At 42.2% G+C, this 17,496-nt stretch overlaps 1 protein-coding gene across 4 annotated transcripts in view; it reads left to right on the forward strand.

Annotated features, from left to right (window-relative positions):
• The window catches only part of LOC144680869 (bcl-2-associated transcription factor 1-like), a 77,554-nt gene continuing 60,058 nt past the window's right edge, over nt 1-17,496 (forward strand). For all 4 annotated transcript variants that reach the window (XM_078542345.1, XM_078542347.1, XM_078542346.1 and 1 more), the window contains exons 1-2: nt 1-122; nt 7,712-7,819. The gene's annotated coding sequence lies outside the window, so the exon portion shown is untranslated. The remainder of the gene's footprint in view (nt 123-7,711; nt 7,820-17,496) is intronic.

The following is a 17,496-nucleotide window of genomic DNA, read 5'->3' on the forward strand; positions in this document are numbered from 1 at the left end:
CTTGCAGCGGGGGTTGGGAAGCAGCTGGTGAAGGAGAAGCGCTGCCCTTTGACCCCGATTGCTCAGGAAACAAGATGGAGTCGGGTTGCGACTGATAGATGTCGGCAGGTTTCCGAGTGGAGGTGAGAAGGAGGAGGAGAGGTGGGGGGAGGTGGGGGAAGTAGATCTAAAGCAACCGGAGAGATGTAGAGCGGGATGAGCCGGTGAATGAGGGCGGCTCGGAGGCCGCTTCCCTCTCTTATCCCCCCCACCCCCCCCTGGAAGCAGAGCCGTGCGGTGCAGAAGGTTCAAAATGGCTTTTCCTTCCCCGGCGCCTGAGCTTCAGCTTCGTCTTAAAAAAAAACAAATAACCAGGATCTGTGCCCAGGCCGCACATCCGAGCGGGGAGGGAAGAAAGAATCCCGAGCATTTCAATAAGACGCTTGTTGCAAGAAATTTGCTCCCCCCCCCCCAACCCCCAAAATAAAGATGAGCATTTTATCCGTTGTTGTCTGTTGTCGGAGCGTAGCCTTAATTTCCATTTTAATTTCAGCTGCCAAAGCCCAGGCTTTGGGTTTGGTGTCAGTTTAGCAACTGATCATGAATCGCCTACTGTTTTGTTGTGATCTCGAGGTACAGCCTCCAGAGTTACATGTTATTCAAGAGACCAAAGTTGAATTGCGCAATTGCACTTCCAATATATAAAATCTCCGGACGGTATTTCTCTTTTAAGTAACATCGATTGCGTAGTCCTAATTGCCTCGTAGGGTTTCACTGGGACCGAAGATGTCATCTTTACCGGTTTAGATTCGATCTGTTGACAGAAGTAAATATGATTTTTGGAAAAAAATATATCATTCTGACTGTTGGTGGCATTCATAGGCCAGCTAATGCCACTTCCCTCATGATATGGCAGTCATGAGCTGGTTGATGACACAGGAGTAATAAGCCAGAAATCCTATCTGCAAGTGAAATCTTAAAAATAAACTTGTGCAACAAATAGGGATGGGAGTGATTGTCTTAAAAGTCTATCCCTTTCCCTGCCTTGGGTATTTTTTTTTAAAAAAAAGTAAATTGTGGCATACATTGACTTCATCTACACTCTGCTGGGATCTTGATGTTATTGGGACCTTGATGCTTAATATTTCAACTTTTTTTTCAATAATTTTTTTTTGCCACTTTTGTTTTCCATTCTCCTGAATGCATTGCACCTTAGAGCAGTTTTGTCCAACGCATTAGTGGTTAGTTCATCTTTAATATGTTTGTTGGTAAAATAGTAAGCTGAAAAGCAGAGTGTATGAGAATATTCTAGAATATTGTGTGCACTTAACCAATTTGCACTGAGCAAAGAAGTAATCTGCTGGAATGGTGCCAGATGTGCGTGAAACACTGGTCTTCAGCACCATGGAAACACAAGCAACATTCTATGGAGAGGAAGCAGTCATCATTATCAGTTAGACCAATAGGAATAACTGTGGCAGGCCAGCAGAAGAAAGTAAGCCCAACCAATAAAGAACTGATTGGGTCCATCGTGATGAGGAGAAAGCAGCATCGAATTACATTCTGGATGGAGAACAGGGGCAGGTCTGGCATGTCTCATTGTGAGTCAGCATTCTCAGCAATTTCCCTGGTAAAGGCAAACCATTGTTCGCAACTGCTGGACAAAAGCGTAGAAACTAATAGGCGTATAAATGTTTTTATTTTGCTGATATTTAATGTATAAACTTGTATTGTACAAGGTAGCACTTATAGGGTTACATAAATAAAGGTGATAAATTAATTTCAGAATTCCAAACTTTGTTGAAAGAGACTGCAAAGTTTTGTGTTGAATGGTGGTAGATGTTAAATATACACACAAAGTACATTTATTTGTAGTGTGTATAAGGTGGTTTCTGCTTAAAATGTGCATGTGGATAAAACTGTGTAGCTGTAGCTTGACTTATGGACAGTAATTAATTTCTGTTGGACAACACTACTAGGGTGTGATTCTACGGTTGCCATTCACCCTTTGGCACTTGCCCAAGTGGCTGTCATAAGACCGAGATAGATAGGTTCTTGATTGGTAAGGGGATCAAAGGTTACGGGGAGAATGGGGTTGAGAAACTTATCAGCCGTGATTGAATGGCGGAGCAGACTCAGTGGGCCGAATGGCCTAATTTCTGCTCTTATGTCTTATGGTCATTTATGTGTGAGCATTGCCAGTAAGAAGAACAGGCTGTTCAATTGTGGATCATTGCCAAGCCTGATCCTGTTTTCACTCAGTGTCTACACACGTGCATTAGGGGTGGTCAGAAAGAGAAACCTGATTGACTTTCCCCTGCTAACCCCCAAAATCTCAGTAGTTGTGAGAGTGTTTGGTAGAATATATGGCTCGGTCTTAGCACTACCCTGATCTGGCACGAAATTGAAGAAGCCATTTGAAAGCTGAAAAGCAGGAAGGCCTCTGGAGCAGATGGAATCCCTGCTGAAATTCTGAAACATGGCAGAGATGCACTGCTGGCACGGCTGAATAACTTCATATCCCTCATCTGCGAAGAAAAACACATGCCGGGGATCTCTGAGACACTGATTGGAACTATATTCAAGAAGGGAGAAAGTCCGATTGTGGTAACTATAAAGGAGTCTCCCTGCTGTCTGCCACAAGGAAGATCGTTGCAAGCATCCTCCTCAGCTGCATCCTCCTGGTGGCTGAAGAGCTCCTTCCAGAGTTGCAGTGTCGTTTCTGCCTATCGAGAGACAGCTCAGCCATGATCTTCACTGCATGGTGTATTCAAGAAAAATGCAAGGAACAGCACCAATTGCTGTACTTGGCCTTTTTTGATCTCTGGAAAGCCTTTGACTCTGTTAACTGAAAAATCTTATGGAGTATCCTCCTAAAATTTGGCTGCCTCAGAAATTTGTCACCATCCTCCAACTACTCCACGATGCATGTAAGCCGTGACCCTCACCAATAGAATCACTACAGATCCTATCTCAGTGAAGACTGGGGTCAAACAAGGATCCTCTTCTCCGTTTTCCTCATTGCAATATTGCACCTCACCTCCAGCAACTTATCCACAGGTGTGGAGATAATCTACAGAACGGACAGGAAACTGATCAACATACGCCACCTTCAATCCAAGTCTAAAATCATTCCAACCTCCATCAATGAGCTTTAATTTGCAGATGACGCTTGTGTGTGCGCTCGCTTAGAAACTGAGCTCTGAATTGTTGTCAATTCCTTTTTAAGCATGAGAAAATAGGCCTTTCACTAAACACCTGGGAAGCTAAAGTCCTCTTCTAATCAGCTCCCATAGTACACCTCCCCACTCCATCAATTTTAGATCAAAAGCAAGATCCTGGAAAATGTGGACAATTTTCTGTATCTTGGGAGTCTCCGCTCAATCACCTCCAATACGTAATCACCTCCAATGTGCCAGCTCAGGTTTTGGCTGATTTAAGGAAAAGAGTATTTGAGGACCCAGATCACAAACCTGAGACTAAGGTCATGGTTTACCGAGCAGCAGTGATCCCTGCGCATTGAAGACTTGGACAATTTACAGCAGGCATCTCAAATCGATGGAAAAGTACCACCAGTGGTGCCTTCAAAAGATCCTTCAAAGGCGGTCAGTGTCCAACATGCCCAGCATCGAGGTGCTAATCACACAAAAGCTGCTGTGCTTGGTGGTACCTGTAGTTCGTATGCCTGACACCAGACTTAGAAACATAGAAACATAGAAAACAGGAGCAGAAGTAGGCCATTCGGCCCTTCGAGCCTGCTCCACCATTCATTATAATCATGGCTGATCATCTAACTCAATAGGCTGCTCCTGCTTTCTTCCCACATCCTTTGATCCCTTTCACCCCAAGAGCTATACCTAATTCCTTGAAAACATACAATGTTTTGGCCTCAACTACTTTCTGTGGTAGTGAATTCCACAGGCTCACCACACTCTGGGTGAATAAATTTCTCCTCATCTTAGTCCTAAATGGTCTACCCTGTATCCTCCAGATTGTGACCCCTGGTTCTGGACTTCCGAAAACTGCCCTACTTGGAACTCAGTTGTGACAGGAGACTCCTAAGTGGACAGCATAAACCCTTTGGGGATGTCCTCAAAGCATCCTTGCCACTCATGGGGAGTCCCTGCCTTGTGATCGACCAGAATGGAGAAGGTTCATTTGGGAAGGCACGGAACACCTCGAGAGACTTAATTGGGAACACACAGGTGAAATTGCACCGGAGAGAGTACACAAACCTCCAAACACTTCACCTACCTGACCATTCGAGCACCACCTGCCTTACGTGGGGTAGAGTCTGCAGGTCATGCATTGGACTTATCACCCATCTCAGAGCCTATTGAACTGACGTGGAAGCAAGTCATTCTTGATGAGGGACTGCCTAAGAGGATTATATCAAATTGGAATAGCTTTTTTAAAAAATGGACATCAAAACGATACATATTGAATTTCTATGAGGAAGAGAAAATGTTGTAGTTGTTATTTACATACTTTTCTTCTATATAATTCCTATTCAACGGGGGCTTCAAGGTTATATCCTTGGCTGTGTGTGTGTGTGTTAAAGCCTATTGACTCACCTGTCTGCTTTTGGGTTCTTGTTACTGTTTTTCAGCATGCCACATTACACTTAGAGCATTGAATTCAGTGCACCTACAGTATCAATGTGCTTTATAGTGCATATGTCAGTTTTGACAATTATTTTCTAAACTTGTATTGTTATTTCAAAATTCCATCAATTCAGTTTTTGCAAGATTAATTAAGTATTTTTCATATTGAATTAAAAATTTAGTTCGATAAATGCATTGTCCATTGAGCTAGTTGTTCCCAAAACATGTCACCCGCATCCTTACATCTATGTAAGATGATGGACATGCAGCAAATCAATTTTTTTGGGGATGGGGTAGCTTCACATGGTGCACTTTCGCTGGGGATGGAGTAGCTTCACATGGTGCACTTTCGCTGGTGGCTGAAGAGACCAATCTGAGTGAGGCAAATTCTGCCACAAGTGCCACATATGAAGTGGTTTTTGGTTTAGTGTGGTTGTTATTTTCAGTGTGGGCACCTATTGCCAAACCGCTGTAGCCACTGATCACCATGGTGGTGCATGCCGGCCCAGAGGCATTGGCTAGTGTCTCCTAGGTGTGAAAGTCAATGATTTAGGACCTTCATGTCACACTTGCAAGCACCCTTGAAGAAGAGCTTTGGGCATCCTACTAGTCTTCTGGCTCCGGCTACCTCACCATGGAGAAAATCCTTGGGTATGCAATCACCTTCCACTTGCGAATGTGCCCAAAGTATGTCCTTTCACCAAATTAGATGCCTTCTATAGAGGGACCTTTCAACAGATGATTTCTGTAAGAAAGACATTTAAGATTTTAGGATGTGAAATATTTAGGGTGAGTGTAATTTCAATTTTTAAGTTTTTTTGATTATTTAGTCATAATGTATTTCTCATCATGTATTTGGCATAATTGTAACATAATTACATAATAGAAAAAATAGCACCATGAGTTTTTCCCCTTTTTATGCAAACTTTGAAAGACTTGTATTATTATAATATATTACTTAACCTTGTGCTACATGACGTTAAAACATAAGGGACAATGGATTCATTTATATAAAAACTGGAATGATAAATCTATGCTATTGTTATCTTGGTTGTGTGGATTTATTTTTAAAAATATATATGTGTGTGTGTGTGTGTGTGTGTGTGTGTGTGTGTGTGTGTGTGTGTTAGATTGCAGGGGTGATAAAGCAGGATTCAGACTAGCTAAGAACAGGGTTAAAACCCTATTTGGAATCTCAACGATAGAACTGGAACATTTTGAAATGGCAGGAAAGGTCACAATTAGTTCTTTCCATTTAATGGAACTGCATCGCACCGGGAGTGGTAGCTTTTAATTTAGTACTCTGATTTATAATGAGCAGATTTATACTGAGCAGATCAAGTTTGCAACAATTGCAAACCCTCTTATAGTCTGTACACTGCCCTAGCCATATGTTGTGCTGAGTACTTGTGATCAAGTTTCGAAGTCCTATGGTATGGTCTGCAGTTATTCCTGAGGTGGATTGTAAATTCAGCAACTATTAATTCTTTTGTTTTTGCTAAAGGGTATGGTTTGTTATAATGCTGCCAAGCTCAAAAAAAGGGTGGAGCTTCAGAGCTCTGTAGAAGAGTCGTGTGGACTGTTTCTCTCTCCACAGATGCTGTCAGACCTGCTGAGTTTTTCCAGCATTTTCTGCTTTTGTTTTAAGTTTCCAGCATCTGCAGTATTTAGGTTTTACCAAAAATGGGATGGTTTGTTATAATGCTGCCAAGTCCATTTCTTCCCATTAACCAGCTGATTACATTTTTTTCACATTTTAATCAATATTGATAAGTGTCCTTGCTTGGGCAACATGTTCCTTTCAGAAAATGAATTTCTCCATTGTTATGAAAGGTATGGATTTTCCCCTGTGGTGTCCCAAGGCGGTGCAGTGCTCAAGTATTTGCTGATGTGGCCTGGAAGCCATTTCATTTGTCCCTTTAGTGAGGGTTAATTGTGGTGGCAAGAGATCAGGTCTGGGGATAAATTGATTGGGGGGGGTGGGGGGGGGGGTTGTGTGATGTTATTAGTTCCACCCAATCTGCATGCTTAAGAAATTGAAGTGATAATGAAATCACTTATGGATTTGCATCAATTCACAGATATTACCTTCTGAGTTCCTTTCAAAACTGGTTGTTCTCAGAACTGTTATTTAATGAAATTTATGTATCATAGTATTTTCTTTCAGCTTCTGTTGCAAGGAGTTTAATCTATATTGCTCACAATCTGATACATTTGAAATCAGTAGTGCTCATCAAATAAGTGGCTGTAATAAAAGTCAGGATTTAAGTCCAGTAAAAATTGAAAAACCACATGAAAAGATTGTTTTGCTTCCAGTGCTGCATGTACTTTAACTTGTTGGTCACAGTGCATTGTACTGCATCTTAGTAAATTGAAACAAGCATTGTTTGCAAATAAAAAGGATACTGTTTAAGCTGACTTTCATTTCCTAAACTGGAATCTGATGAGGCCCTCACGTGTCATGTTCCTGATTTTTGCCTCAAAGCTGCTTAAGGCATTCCATATGAAGGTCACATCTACAATGATTATCATTGGCCTACTTAACTCCTTCAAATGGTCACTGTTGCAAAAGTGCTTTCCAATAGCTTCTGTGTCAATTGAAGGTGGCGGAAGTGATTGCTGAGTGCTCTATATCTTGAGTGTACTGTTGGGTAATTTTAAAGAAGACAATTCAGCCGGCATACTTGGAGAAGGTACTCATTTGTAGATGTGATTAGTTTTATTTTAATAATGTATGATATGTATGCAGTTCAGTGTATTCATATTAAAATAATTCAATTGCACATTTTTACTTCTGGTGATCTGACTGTGTTGGACAAATTACACTTTTAAAATGACAGGCCAATTTTGGTGAAATATTTGAACAGTTTTGGTCAGTGGGATTTCTATTTGATGCATTAGTTTTTTAACCAGAAGAGTTTGGACATATAGCTGTAATGCCCTTGTTGAAGGTAGCCTATTGTATTCTTTCTTAAATTGATAAAAAGGTGGAAGTGAAATGCACCTATTAAATGCTGTAGAGTGGAAATGAAGACCGACTTACTGAATAGCTCAATGAGCTAGAAGTTCGAAGATTCTAGTCATGTATTCCAGCTATTAGATTAACTACAGAATTTCTTTTTCTACAGAAGTAAAACGTTGGGAAAAGATTAAAAAGAAAACAATTAAATTCTCCAAATTGGAACATAACATTTTGTGTGGATCTACAACAACAACAACAACAAAACTCTAACCAGGTGTGTTGGAAAAATAACTTGCTAATGATTGGCTATTCAGTCTAATATGTTAATATGTTAATGCAGCTCTTCATTGTCTCAGAATGTTCTCTTACTTTAGAAACAATGAGCCAAGTATGTAATCAAATTAGGTAAAAAGCTCCATTCACTGTATTTTTAGAATTATCCTATTTAAGGTTACTAAAAGTGGTGAATTTGTCAGGGTTAAACCGGAACTGAATTTAAAAATGAATCTAAAACCCTTGACATTTGGTGTGTTGTTACCACCGAACAGCATTGAGCTTTTGAGTTAACCTTTCATTTTTGGAGCAGTCTCTAACTGTTCCAGCTGGCTGCTTTTTGTTTTTATCTCCGTATTCTGAATTACATACAAAGAGGTTGTGTGTTTTTATTTGCCAATTTTAAACCACTGGTGGAGCCAAAAGTGCTTCAAAAACTCCCTGAATTGTGATTCAAAGGAGAGTGTGGTTTAGGACTGGTGCTAGCTTTGTTTTTAGGCTGTCAAACTTGGGCTTTATCAGTTTATAGTGATGGAATATTTAAGTCACAATTTTTTTACCAAATTGGGAAAACAAAAAATCAGGTTTCATCTGTCATTTTTGTGCAGTAATCTTCTTTATTATGCTAAACAAGATCAACACAATTTGTTAATTTGGCTCTGGTTTGCTATTATAAATGATTATAGTTAAATTTACAGTTCACCTCTGAATTTTTAATTATCTATTTAGCTTTTTCTTCTGAACAAATTCATGCACAACACTCAATTTGAATGTCAAGTTCACTTGCCAATTTTGTTGCATCTGAAATCTATTTAGGATTCTAAATACTGCAAATTTAGTAACCTTACCTGTTTGCTCACATTCCATGAATAACTAAAAACATCACTGGCAATGCCAGTATTTGTTGCCCAACCCTATTCACCCTTGAGCTGTGGTGAGCTGCTTTCTTGCCCCGAAGTGCTGTTAGAAAGGGTTCCAGGATTTTGACTCAGCGACAATGAAGGAATGGTGATATAGTTTCAAATCAGGATGCTGTGTGACTTGGGAGCTTGCATGTGGTGGTATTCCCATGTGCCTGCTGCCTTTGTTTTTCTAGGTGGTAAGAGGTCATAGATTTGGAAGATGTTGATAAGGGAACATTGGCGACTTGCTGCAGTATATTTTGTATATGGTACACACAGCTACCACGGTGTATTGGTGGTGGAGGGAGTGAATGTTTAAAGTGGTAATTACCAATCAAGAGGGCTGCTTTGATGGTGTTATGATCCTAGGCTGGACCCGCAAGGTTTTTTAAGGTCCAGTTAAGGACCACTAACGTTTTGTTTAAAGTAGACAAAGTTTGAGATTCAAGACACTTGCTCAGCGAATAAAGCCACAAGTTTCAACTGGTTTTGAACAAACAAAAGTAAACTTTACAAGGTCAGAAAGGATAAAACAATTTATAATATCTAATATTTACCCTGAATGTTACAGTATGAGGTACATGTGAATTAACAAGCATACTGTGGTCGAACACACCAGACCATACAATAAATGGCAGATGTGACCCAGACAGAGTCCACGGATTTCTCAGCAACCCACCCAGACGTCAGTAAACACTGAGTCAGCCAACCTTAGAAGTTCTGTCTCTCTCATGAGGGATTTAGTCTTCAATTTTGAAGATCTAAGCTGGGGTTTCTCCCCAAAAGTCGCTCCAACTTGGGTGGCATGTACAATAGCCCATCTCTCAGGGTTTCAATCTCGTCTCCCGAGATTTCGTTCCCCTGGATTCCTGAGCATGCACCTGAGCACCAAATCACAAATACAAGTTCTGATCTTCGGCCGCGTCGAACAGAACACTGTTCCAAAGCGGTACCTTTGCCCCAGCGGCCCGCAGCACGGAGTCACCGATCCTAGGCTGCCTTCTTCACTTAACGTCTGCTTCCTGCAGCCCCTTTCCTGTTTTGTAGCCTGTTTCTCTGCTCTGCTCTCTTTTTTTAAAAAAAGGAACTGGGACCTTTTCCTATCCTTGGCCCCTCTCTGGGGCTCTTCATTTGGGATCTCTCCCAGTCCCCTTCCTCGGACTCGTTTTTTAAAATTGCCCTCCACACCTGGTCACTTGACCCGGGTTTTCACGCTGTTTTTCTTTTACGTACAGGTGCGCTGCACCCAAGAACGGTAAAAAGCCGATCTGTGCATGTGCAGCCCGCTCCTGGTCTGTGCACGTGTAAAAGCTCCAAGGCTTATCAGGATTTGAAGTTCCTGACCTCTGCTCTCAACGAGGTAAGTATAGTTTTCATAACAATGGTGAGTGTTGTTGGATCACCAGTCCAGGCAAGTGGAGCGTATGCCATCGTACTTTGAACTTGTGCCTTTTAGATGATGGACAGGCTTTTGAGGGTTCAGGAGGTGAGTTACTCACAGCAAAATTTCCAGCCTCTGACTTGCTCTTGATGAAATGGGCTAACCGCCAAAATCAGGCATGTCCAAACACTGACTTCTGCCTACCTGACCTGCAGTACCTTTCTGAAAAGTTCCTATACACCATTTTTCTTTACTGTTGACAACTCTGTGGAGGCAGACCAAACAACTGAGAGTTGAAAATTACTACACACGTATGCCCAGCAGCCCAATTTAGCTCATTAGGCTAAAGTAGGGCAGAAGTGGTTGAAACAAATGACAGTCATGGTTTTTCCCTTCCCCTTTCAGTTTAGATATTGTGTTCATGTTTTTTTTCTTGTTATGATGTTGACTGAGATAGTAATCAACTTAAATACTGTATTTACACTTTTAATTCTATACAATGCACATGACTAAGCGGAATTCCCTTCATTTCACTTTCATTTGGGTTCTAGTTGGGAGAACTTTATCATGTTTTTCTTAGTTTAAAAATAACACTGCAAGCAATTCATTAGGGTAGATTCAGAAATTGGATGTTTGAATAATGCAGGTCACTATGTTAATGGTGCATTTAATCACTTCCTTTAGGTAACTTTAACTTTTTATAATCATGTCAATAATGTTTGAACTTTAAAAACTAGGCTACCTTGATACAGAGGAGCATATTTGTGCTAACTAATGGCTTCTTTCTAGTTGTATATTTTGTGCTACGGCTCATAATAGCTTGCTGTAGAACATGAAGGAGTGTTATTTTAAATGTCTTCATAAGGAGTAAGCTCTATATTTGCATGTATTTCCTTTACTTCGGTTCAGACAATGCACTATGATTCTGTGATTCTAATATTACTGTCTAATAGATATTTCTGTTACGCGCTTTTTAAAAAACTATAAAGGAACAAATGTAGCAATTTGCAATATAGAGAAGAAATACTCTGGGAACAGAGTATCAGAACAGCAATGTCTGCGTACTCTTATCATCCCAGAAATAAAGCCAAGGCCTGATCTCTAGTTGAATAGAAAATAATCTTTGAAAAAAATCACCCAGTTTCGATTAATGACCTTGGCCACAATGTCACTGTCACTGAAACCTCGCCCATGCTTGTCATAATTTATCCAACACCATCTTAAGCTCCGAATTTGTCCAGACCTCAGTACCTGCACTAAGCTCTGGCTGACCATAAGCCCTGACCCTCTTGATTTGTAATGGTTTTCTGTCCACCAGAAACTGAACTGGACCAGCCGTATAAATACTATGACTACACGAGTAGGTCAGAGGCTGGGAATTTTGTGGAGAGTAACTCACCTCCTGACTGCGCAAAGCCTGTCCATCATCTGCAAGGCACACGTCAGGAGTATGATGGAATACTCTCCACTTGCCTGGATGAGTACAGCTCCAACAACACTCGAACTTGACACTGTCCACGACAAAGCAGGCCACTTGATTGGGACCCCATCCACCACCTTCAATGTCCACTCCCTCCGCTCCCTGTACAGTGGCAACAGTGAGTCCCATCTACAAGATGCCCTGCAGCAAACTCACCAAGACTCCTTCGACAGCACCTTCCAAACCTGCAACCTCTACCACCTACAAGGACAAGGGCAGCAGGTGCACTGGCACACCACCACCTGGAAGTTCCCTTCCAAGTCACTTACCATCCTGACTTGGAAATATATTGCCATTCCTTCACTGTTGCTGGATCAAAATCCTGGAACTCCCTTCTTAACAGCATTGTGGGTATACCTACACCACATTGACTGCAGCAGTTCAAGAAGGCGGCTCACCACCACCTTCTCAAAGACAGTTAGAACTGAGCAATAAATTCTGGCCTAGCCAGCGATGTCCACATCACATGAAATAATATGTTAAAAACAGTGCATTGAATGTAGAATTTTGTCCTAGTTTGCAGCCTTACCCTTTACCCAAATTAAGAAGGCAGCATTCCAACAGCTCAAGGCTGACACCCAAAGGCAAATCCGGAAGATAAAGGATAAGTGATGGGAAGAGAGCATGAGAGATCCAAAAATAGCTGATCGTCATGGCTTTTTTTGAAGCCACCAGTGCCATCTATAGACCAAGATCAAATGGACAAAATCTCCTTTGCTTAAAGATGTCAATGCCATCCATCAACGCTGGAAAGAACATTTCCAATAACTCCTCAGTCATGATTCCACAGTGGCAGCTGATGATCTGCAGGTTATGTGCCAGTATCCTGTGTTTGAATCCATGGGTAAACCACCCGAGAGAGCTGCAATAAGCAATCAAACGGATGAAAAATGGCTAAATCTATAGCCCTGATGGTATTCCAGTTGAGGTCTTCAAAGGTGGTGTGCTTTTGCTTACATCAGGACTCCATGCACTCCTGTGGATTTGAGAGGAAAAAGAAGGAAGATAAACCATGCTGTGGAACTATCGAGGTATTTCCCTCTTGTCCATAGCAGGGAAAATCCTGACATGCTTTCTCCTGAATCGCCTACTTCCTGTGGCTGAGGAAATCCTTCTAGAGACACAGCGTGGCTTTCGACCTTCCAGAGGAACCTCTGACATGATCTTTGTTGCCAGAAAAATCCAAGAATAACCAGGAACTCTTAATTTCATTCATTCAAAGAATTTGACTCAGTAAGTCTTGTGGCTCTGTGGATTGTGCTCTGGAGATTTGGATGCCCAAGAAACTTCATCGCAATCCTGCTAATACTTCATAATGATGTGGCTGCAACTGTTTTGAATGGGAGATTTGAAACAGATACCTTCAAAATCCGGACTGGTGTCGAGCAAGGTTGTGTGATTGCCCCCCACGCTATTTACAATCTGTCTGACAGTGGCTATTCACCTCATCAAAGACCAACTGCCCTTGGGTGTGAGCATCAAGTACCACCTAGATGGATAACTCTAACCTCCGTTGCCTCCATGCCAGAACTAAACTGACCACTGTAAACATACATGATTGTAATATACAATTGACTGCAATGTCGTTGCCAACTCTGCACCAGATTTGCAAGTCATTTTCGATCCATTCAATTCTGTATACAAGAGACTCAGCCTGTCCTTGAATGTTGCCAAAACAAACCTCCTACTATCAACCCAGACCTCATCAGTCAAATATTGCACCTCCCGTATATGCCGAAAGAGAGTCTTTGGAACATGTTGAGTACTTCCCATACCTTAACAGCCACCTCTCTGTCAAGGCCACCATTGACGAGATCCAACATTGGATCAGCTGCGCCAGCTCGGTCTTCTAGAAACTACAGCTGCAAGTGTTTGACAACAAAGACCTCCTCCGCTAGTCAACAAAAGCCCTAGTGTACAGAGCTGTTGTTTTCACCACGTTCCTGTACTCCTATGAGACCTGAACTGTGTTTCAGCGACACGTAAGAGTGCTAGTGAAATTCCAAAAGCAATGCTTCTGCCGCATTCTCTGGATTCAGTGGGAGGACTGCCAAACAAATTCTAGTGTCCTTCTTGAAATGAGCTCCGCTAGCATTCAGATAAAACTCCTGCAGAATCAACTACGATGGACTGGGCACTGTCTGGATGGCTGAAAAGCATCTCCCTGCCAGGACTTGTTTTCTTAACTTTCAAATGTATAATGTTCCAGGGGAGAACAAAGAAAATGCTACAGCGACACTCTGAAGCTGAAGCATGGCAACATTGACATTAAGGACTGGGAGGAGCTTGCCACCAATTGTTCAAAATAGCGATAACTTGTCAATCAAGCTGAATCATGCTTTGAGTCCAAAAGCCTTATTGGTACAGAGCAGCAGCAGAGAAGGAAAGAAAAGAAAGCAAATCCTGCACTCTGGATCCCACTGCCTCATGGGACATACTGCCCCCTAGTGTCCGAAGATTTGTGGGTCAAGACTCAGGCTGTTCAATCACATGACCCATGGCAGAAACTTCATCCTCTAATTGAGGGATGGCTGATGACGATCCTACCCAACTTTGGCATCCTCAACCAGCCTTACTTTTCCCCTCTGCTTTATGGCCATCCGACCGTGGCCCTCTGTGCATCCTGTCCTCCATCTGATAGCCAAGTTGTCAACCATTTTGGCCCTGTTCTCTGGAATTCCATACTTTAACTTCTTTGCTTCTCCTTGCTCTGCATTTTAAAATGCAAATCTTCAACCAAATCTTGAGTTATAATATCCCATGAAGGCTCAAGTTCTATTCCTGTCCTTTCTTCTCGTGAAGTACCTTGAAATGTTTTTTTCATTTAAAAAAAATATGCTATATGACAATGCTATATGATAATTATTATTTAGGGGAAGGCGATGGCATTGTGATAATGTCACTGGACTAGTAATCCAGAGGCCCAGGCTAATATTCTGGGGACACAGGTTCAAATCCCACTATGGCAGCTCGTGAAACTTAAATTCAATTAATAAATCTGGAATGAAAAGCTAGTTTCAGTAATGGTGACCTTGAAACCAATGTCATAAAAACCCACCTGGTGCACTAATGTCGTTTTCAAGGAAGAAAATTGCCATCCTTACTGTTACGACCATTTGAGGAGGGGTGAACTGGCTCTCCTCTATTCGACCTCCTCTGTTGGTTACTACAAAGGTTTAAGTTTCTTTTTCATGAGGATATGCCTTTTCCAAATAAGAATTTGTTCAATTATTTAAGCTGTGAGTAATTGGGAGCCAGCCAAAGAAAGAGACAATTTATTAACTACCAAACCCGAGAGAAAAATAATATAAACGTGACGTCAAGCAGTCATTTGGGCACATATACACGTGCATGTGCGCGCACACACACACATCAGAAATAAGGGGAGTTAGGGTCCAATTTTAAAAAGGTAGAAGAATATATGGTTAAGTGTCCTTTAATTGTCCTTGAGGTGTAGATCTTAAATACTGCGGCCGATTTGGGTTAGCTGGTTTCTTGGATGTGGTCAGATGTAGAAGATGTTGCAATTATTTTGAGATCTCAGTTCACTGGTAGGTTTCTGGAAGAATTGGCTTCTTGAACCGGGCGAAACCAAAAGAGAGAGGGGAAGGGAGCAACCTTCTGCCTGTTTCCTCTGCTGAAGACTTTCTTGACATCGGCTGTGTCACTTGCAATCTCTCTCTAGTGGCTGGGCGGCCTTGCCTTGAAGCACTTGACCTATTGTGTATTTCTAAGAGATTTTTGGATGTATCTGTCTGTGGCAGCCATTGTTTCAATATCCAGTACTTTGCATTTTTATTGCCTCTTCCTTAGACAGTTATGAGTTTCGATGGGTTTCTGCACTATAGGAAATGCCTCTCTTCACACTCCCCTGAGGTAGATTTGTTTGTTTCTGGACAGATCACCCAGCATCGACCTAGACTGGAAAGGACAGTGGCAGACACAGCCCTGTTGACTCTGCAAAGTCCTCCTTACTAACATCTGGGGGCTTGTGCCAAAATTGGGAGAACTGTCCCATGGACTAGTCAAGCAACAGCCTGGCATAGTCATACGCACTGATTCATACCTTACAGAAAATGTCCCAGACACCACCACCACTACCATCCCTGGGGTATGTCCTGTCTCACTTGCAGGACAGACCTATTACAGGTGGAAGCACAGTGGTATATAGTTGGGAGGGATTTTCCCTGGGAGTTTCTCAACGTTTTCTCTGGACCCGATGAAATCTCATCGCATCAGAACAAATGTGGGCAAGTAAACCTCCTGTTGATTACCATCTGCTGCTCCCCATCAGCTGATGAATCAGTATTCCTCCATGTTGAACACCAATTGGAAGAAGCACTGCGGATGGTAAGGGCATAGGATGTGTTCTTGGTGGGGGACTTCAATGTCCATCACCAAGGGTGGCTTGATAGCATATAGCTGCTAGACTGGGTCTGTGGCAGGTGGTGAGGGAAAAACATACTTGTCCTCGTCCTCACCAATCTACCTGTTGCAGATGCATCTGTCCATGACAGCGTTTGTAGGACTAACCACTGCACAGTCCTTGTGTTGACGATGTCACACCTTCACATCTGAGGATACCCTTCATCATGTGTGGCACTACCACCGTGCTAGATGGGATAGATTTCGAACAGACCTAGCAGCTCACATCTGGGCATCCATGACGCGCTGTGGGCCATCAGCAGCTGAATTGTATTCAACCGTAATCTATAACCTGATGGCCTGGCATATTCCCCACTCTACCATTAACATCAAACTGGGGATCAATCCAGGCTCAATGTAGAGTGCAGGAGGGCATATCTGGAGCAACACCAGGTTTAGCTAAAAACTGAGTTGTCAACCTGGTGAAGCTATAACACAAGACTACTTGCATGCCAGATAGCAGAAGTAGCATGCGATAGACAGAGCTAAGCGGCCCCACAACCAGTGGATCAGATCTAAGCTCTGCAGTCCTGCCACATCCAGTCATGAATGGTGGACAATTAAACAACAATCAGGAGGAGGGGGTGCCACAAATATCCCTAGCCTCCATGATGGGGATACCCAACATATCAGTGCAAAAGACGGGGCCGAAGCATTTGCAACCACCTTCAGCCAGAAGTGCAGAGTGGATGATCCATTTCAGCCTCCTCCTGAGGTCCCCATCATCAGATGCCAATCTTCAGCCAATTCAATTCACAAAGCAGCTGCTTGATTGGCACCCCATCCACCACCAACATTCACTCACTCCCTCCACCATTGACGGCATTCACTACTGCAATTGTCCATCTACAAGATACACTGTAACAACTCATCAAGGCTTCTTTGACAGCACCTTCCAAACCTGCGACCTCTACCAACTAGAAGTACAAGGGAAGCAGATGCATGAGAACACCACCACCTTCAAGGTCCTCTCTAAGCCACACACTATCCTGACTTGGGACTATATTCCTTCACTGCTGGGTTAAAATCCTGGAACTCCCTAACAGCACTGTGGGTGTTCCTACAATATGTAGACTGCATGGTCCAAGAAGGCGGCTCACCACAACCTTCTCAAGGGCAATTAGGGATGGACAATAAATGCTGGTCTAGCCAGCGACGCCCACATCCTTGAATGAATAAAAAAACAAAGTTGGTTATAGTTACAAATTCAAATTGTTTTTAACATAGGGAGACACTTTGGTAGCTGCATTACACATTGTGTAATTGCCCAGCCTTATAAAAAGGGTCTGAGTTAGTTTGGCTAATTTGGTATCTTGACTCCTCATTGTTGTTATTATTATTATTATTATTATTATTATTATTATTATAGGTAAAGCCCCATTCTAGGATTTGTGAGGGGGTATTGCTGAAGTTGCAATCCTTTACTTGAAACTGAGGTTTCATCAGCTGGTTCCAGCTCCCCTGTACTATTTGAAGAAGAGTACTGAATT

Source organism: Cetorhinus maximus, chromosome 5, assembly GCF_964194155.1.
Source record: "Cetorhinus maximus chromosome 5, sCetMax3.hap1.1, whole genome shotgun sequence".
Lineage (NCBI taxonomy): Eukaryota > Metazoa > Chordata > Chondrichthyes > Lamniformes > Cetorhinidae > Cetorhinus > Cetorhinus maximus.